Here is a 7,126-nt window from a genome sequence, read left to right as displayed (position 1 = left end):
GAAATTCCTATATATTTACCTTCTTAAGTACCAATTAAGAAAATGAAATTGAGACTTATAGATGAACACAAGCTATTTATGTTGAAAATTAGATTATATTTTCTGCTTCCAAGCGCAAAAAAAAGACAAAAACAAATATATATCAACGTAAATTTATATTACTATTGTTAACTGTACACAGTGCAATTTTAAAAATATTTACATTCATTTTAACTTTTAAGCTAATTATATCATCACGGACATATTATTCACTTCATTACATTCTAGTGTTTCATAAGATATGCTAGTATTAAATTATAAAAAATTTAATAAATAATATATTATATACTTATGGTTTTTGAAAAAATGAGTTCAATCGGTTCTTCACCAGTAGAAGTACTTTGTATTTTTTTGAGAATAATGTTTTTGTTCTGCAACTTGTTTTTAATACTTTTTTATCTAATTGATTTATTTGTAATTATCTGTAGATAGGTAAACTGACTCTATGAAAGACAATCGTTATCAATTATAGCTATTAAAAATTACAATAATCTATAATAATATATAAAACTGTATATTTGTATACTAAATTTCACCATTTAACTAAATTATATATTAAAATATATTTCTTAGAAGTCAGTGACTCAGTGTAGCAAATAGGATTACAAAAAATATCACGTATAATTTAAATAAATCATTTGGTTTGAAGATGTAATTATATTTTAAATAGGGAAAATAATATGTGGAGATAATATAATAGAGCATAAGGACTGAAAAAAATCAAAACATTTTGAAATTCACTAAAAATGAAACGGAATAAATTAATATGATTATACCTATATAATATCGATGTACCTATATTGTAAAAAAATTACATACTATGGATAGCTTATGTTAAACAAATGAATATAAACGTATTAGTAATTAATATTGTTGGTAGTATTAATACGTATTTAATTATACAATACGTTTGAGTTTAAAATTAAATTTAAATTCTGCAATTCATTCTTTTTGAGCGAAGTAACTATCCTACTGTATATAACTATATATTTCAATAGATGTTAATTATTTTGGGGATGTGTATAAACATTAAACCGAATAGATTATTTACATATATTATTATTGAAATTTAAACCAATACTGTCTTTAGATTAAATTTATCTAAAGAATTGTTTCATTCTTTTTTAGTACCTAACTTAAAATATTGATTTCTGACATATTATTTTTAAAATTATTAATTTATTCAAGAATTATTATAACTTTTACATTTAAAATTTTCTTTATAAATGTAATCTATTTATGCAGAGAGTTATGAAGTTGTGATTTAAATATTTCTATTCATGGTAATTTCAATGTTATAAATGTTAAAGTATATTATATTATGCATATGTAGGTAGTAGGTAGTAGGTAGATACCTACTTATGATAAAGTTTTTAGATACTTACTTCACAAAAAAATTAAAGATTTTTATTCCATTATATTTAATCATGGCTCAACCAAAATTATGCTTACACTTAATATACAAGAATAATGAATATTAAATATATTCAATACATTTTATTTGTTTTGCTAATGTATAAAAGGAATACGATACTGCAGTCTGAAATCTAAACCATCATAAATACGATTACAAATCTTTGCGATTAATGTCCAAAGATCTGCTCAGATTTCTAGCAACAACATTTCTTTTTAACATAGCATTTACGATATAAAATGGTTTATTAATTAATTGAATTTTTGGCTTGGAAAATTGAATAAACATATGTTGTTAATATATAATATTGTTTGAAAATGAAAAAAAAATGTTCATCATGGGTCAAATGCTAATGATGACATGGTTAGGTGTAAGTATACGTTGAAAAATATGCAAAATACGTTGATATAGATTGTTAGATTGTACATACATAATAAATATAAATACATTTTATTTTCCAACTTTTACATTAAGATCGTACTACTTTTTAGAATTTTAAATATTAATAAAATACTAATTACACGAAATGGAAAATGGTTAAGTGGAATACGCCTAACCATACGCTAACCACTGATTCAACAAATATGGGCAATCCTTTCTGTATAGGTACAGAGAAATATCCAAAGAAATAAAGATTAACAAATCGCTCTACTACAGAAAGCTATGAAAAACCAGAAACTACTCTACAATATAACTTTTCTATTTTTCAATAGTCTAAAATCTTAAGCTGTTAAGTGAATAAACTGTTGTCAAAATAAACTAATGTTTGTAAGATAAACAACATGTAAAGAACGCATATTTATTTCTAATATTTTCTTAATTTGCTAAGAACAAAATCGTAGCTTCATAAGATAAATTAGACTAATAAATATTAATGCCTTAAAATATTTGTAATCACATGCAAATAAAAATCACCCGTAAAAATATTTCATTTTCTACAATTTTTCGAATATTATACAAGATTGAATAATTTAATTATTATTCGTAATTAAGTATCTATGCTATATAACTACCAGAAATATGTATAAGATAATAAAATGTTCATTGATTTTTTTGTATTGCTTAATATATATTTAATAATATTATATATGTCTTAGGAAAGAGTCAAAATTGAGAAAACATCAGAAATGACCCAAAAAAAACACATAAAAATCTATCAACACAAATTTTTTTTACCAATACATTTTAAATTAAAATTTTGTCGAAAATTGTCAAAATTGCAAAAATATGCAAGCTTTTGGGTAGGTTAATTAAAAATTCATAAAAAAATTTCTTTTATACATAAGATTTATAATTAAAATTAAATACAAGATTTTTCGTAAACAGTTCATGCTAGAATCAAAATATCTAAAATATATATACAAACATATTTTTTTTTAAATATATATATACATATGAAGTTAAAATTTGAACAAAGTTACAAATTTGAACGATTAATAACAATGAATAATAATGTTAGGTATTACAATATTAAATGTGTGGCTGTTACTATTTTGCCCAAATAATGTTGGTCATAAACTCACAGCTAGATTAGCCAGCAAAAAGTTGTAATCGAAATTGTTCCATGGGTAGTACATATGTTTTGTCTAGAAATTTTTCAAATTTAGTTTATTTCGACTTTTAGCCATAACATACACATAAAATTTTTACTCGAATGATATTGTGCAAACATAATTATTTTTCCCAGTTTTTACCGTCAATAATTAATTATTGTCATGATTATTGTCGGAATGTATAGTGTATACCGCTAAGAACGCCGACATTTGATAAAACATTATTCACAATTCACACGTATCACAGCATTATAATAATATTATTTCTTTAATATAACATCTGTTGAATAATGTATTGCTACTTGGGAGGTGCTTCGTGTGTTGATAGAATATTTTAAAATTTAGATTGATATATAGATATAACGCGGACCTTCATATGAAAACGTTACAAATAAACATTACGTATATTTTAAGAATTTTTAAATCTTTATATTGAGTTTCGATTACTACAAAAAAATACTGTTTAATAATAATTATTTACATATTTTTTTGAGAGGATATTGGGTTTCATTGCACATGTATAGCTGGGAATCAATGAAAAAAATAATATGCATAATATACAAATAGTAGGTATATACATAAACTCAAATTAAGCTTTCAGGTTGTGTACATTTTCTAGAAATCGCCGGCAAATACCGAGCATTTAATAGTAATATATTCTTTAGCCGTTGGTATTTTCTCGTAAAAGACGATCGAATAGCTTGCATAAATAAACATGTCAATTGTTCCGAGCCATCTGCATGGAAAACAGCATAATAAAGTTTGAGGACAAAACGATGCTATCAGTTATCACAATGGTATTTTATGTACAAATAGCCAGACAATTTTGACGTTCGATCCATGTTTATTTTCTTATTCTTCTTTTCCACCATTTTTTCTTTGAATGCCACATCTCTTTATTTGCAACTTTAAATCGTTATTAAAATATTTGGCCGTCATTGTATGCACGGTGCATACCCAACATCAATACTTTTCAAAAATGGTATATAATATGGGCCCGTTATACTTTGGTGATTATTCAATTAAAAAATAATAATAATAACAAACAGAAAGACGGGTCAGGATTTCTGTAAAGGTCACCTTGAATACTGATCTGTATCGATGAAATATCAATTTGTTTTAGTGTATGTACCATTGTCTGTTTAGTACGTAGGTATACTAATCGTACTATAAAGTATCTATTACGCATACATACAATTCAATTTAAAACTATTGAATAATTTATTAACAACTAAATGCCCAATGGTATTACGTACATAGATCTAAGGGAAAACAAATTGCAGGTAAGATAGAATATTGTTATCCTAGATATCATTTATTAGGTTATTTAAGGAATTTTAAAACTTCAAATACAGTTAATGTAGTTTATTCAATATAACAGTATTAAAAATTTTTATTCTTTGACAATATAAAATATTGATTATTAATTTTATATGATAATCAGTAGATAATTAAAAGGTAATAATATTAAACATATTATAACCTATAAGCTATACCTATATTGTTATGACTTGTAATAAATTATTTAAATAACCAAGTTAAAATAATGAATTAAAAATAACTAATATTTTTGTAGCATAAATTACCTACATACGATATTTATATATTTCAACGATTAAAAATTATTTTTATAATTTTAAAACAAGTTTTTTTTTGTTATGAAATTATAAAGTTAGTTTATCATAAAATATAAAGTTGAATTTAGTTATATGTATGTCTTTACGTACCTACATGCTGTAATACTGTATTGTGGAAATCAAACATATTTTTTTAGTTGTATCCATTAAATCATTCCAATAAATATTATTTCGGTTTAATAGTATATGACATAATAATTAATATTCATATATGTCAAGAAACAAGTTGGGTAATTAATAGTCGTATAATACTATATGTCATAAAATGTATAAACCTATTAATAGTCATAATTAGGTATGAAATAATAAATAAATACAGTATACACGTTAAAATCAACTCTATTATAAAGCCCATTTATGTTTTTGAATGACTTTTTTTGTGCAGCGACAGCAGCGTTTATAATGAGATGAAATGGCATTATAGTTAAGTCACTTATAGAATTCTTAAAATATATACCATATCTCTTACGATTTGTTTAACATAATACAATAAATATATGCATATTATATCATATAAAATGTATAGATATTATATAAATTTGAAGTTTTTACTTCTTTTATTTATAGTTTTTAATATATATTATATACATACATAAAGATCATAAAATATTACCTATACCTAGTATTTTATCTTTACGCATAAAATAATTAAAGCACTTTTAAAAAACATTTAGGTTTTTGAAATATTAATTTTATATTATTTAGTTATCGAAAAATAAAATGCTTAAAAATAATTAATTTTTAATTTTTATCGTTATCGTTTTTTTTAAATTTTTTACCCTCTTAAACTACAACATACAATTTGAGTTTCATATTCTTAAACAGAAAATTTTACTGTATGAAAATTAAATAAAGTAAACGAATAATAGTTAATTGGTAATAACTAATTAGTATTTAAAATTGAGATGAGTTGATAGCATCTTAGAGATGAAGAGGTATCTCTATGGTCATCTACTCTTCTTATATAAACCACATACACACTCAAGGTGTATATAGTATATATATACAATAAACCACGTAAAAAATAAAATGTAATGTATACCCAAGTATAACGTATAGATATAGCGGATAATTCTAAAAACTTTAAAAATAATATGAAATGTAATCAGTTTGAAAATTAAAATAAAAAATTTAATTAAATATATAACCTAACCTATTGATGATGAACTTTAAATCAGTTAATCATTTTCATTGGTCTATACTAGAAAAGAGAAATAATAATTTATTGTATTAAAATACCATACCTATATGTGTACGTAGGGTTCTTATAATTTCTATATATATACAATATGTAAATACCCCACGGTCATATATATATATTATATATGTATTGTATTTATATAGGTACTGATATATCACCATATACATATACATATACGAATACGATATTCATACACATCCATTAGAAAATCATGTTCTTGAGTGATGATAATATTATATACCGCGTGTATTTGTTGTACGCACATGTAAATACTAAACGTAACAGTATCTGGGGATGTTGGACAATAGACGACATTGATGCCGACTGCTGACTATGGACTTCCACTGTACACTAATTATTACGTAGTGAAAGAGAGACAAAGATAGAGAGAAAGTATTCGACATATTTCACTTCCTTATGTCTCCTGAACCTTACCATACGCGCATACATATGTAAACGTGGGTGGTCGATCATTTCACTTATAAACGGCGTTAAGACTAGTTTTTCTATCTGACCGAATCGTCATAAATGAAACTGATTGTGAGTATACGATCTCTTGTATTATTTTTTTTTTTCGTTTTATTTCTTATTTTATTTTTTCAATACCGAATAATGTCATGTGCCGAACGTATGGCCGAACGCCACGGGGTATTAAAATATATAATTTTGAAAACTATGATGAATTGATTCTAGAATGATGATGGATATTGTAGAATGTGCGCAGGTGCTCTAATGTAATATCTATTGTACTATATTAGTATAGTGAGACTTAAAGTAAAATTTCATTATCATTTCTTTATTATACAAACACTATTGTACACAAAAAAATATTACATCATTTAATTGAAGTTCGAGGTTCGAGCCATTCAATTATTTATATCAACAGTTTAAAGAAAGCGATCGAAAAAGAAAATAAACAGAATAATATAAGGTACCTTCTTTTAATACTAGTTCATAAATAACAAATAAATTCCCATTTTTAAAAAATTACATTAATAATTTTAGCTCCAAATTCCTATAATCCAGCGGTCCCCAACCCATGGACCTAGGCCGTGAACCATATAATATTAAATATTATATATATTTAAAATAATATTATTAAGTATTAATTTTTTTTTTATATATACTTTATATTTTATTATATTTCTGGTTATAATAATATTTAATCAATATTTACTATAGTGTACATTAAGTGTATAATTAACGGTTCGAACGTTTGAATGTAGTTTTATCTCATAAAGTTCGTTGTTTATTAATAAGTTCCTGTTATTTATAATTTTTA

Source organism: Melanaphis sacchari, unplaced genomic scaffold (genome assembly GCF_002803265.2).
Source record: "Melanaphis sacchari strain LSU unplaced genomic scaffold, SCAv2.0 Contig27_pilon_pilon, whole genome shotgun sequence".
Classification (NCBI taxonomy): Eukaryota; Metazoa; Arthropoda; class Insecta; order Hemiptera; family Aphididae; genus Melanaphis; species Melanaphis sacchari.
This window is presented reverse-complemented; position numbering follows the sequence as displayed.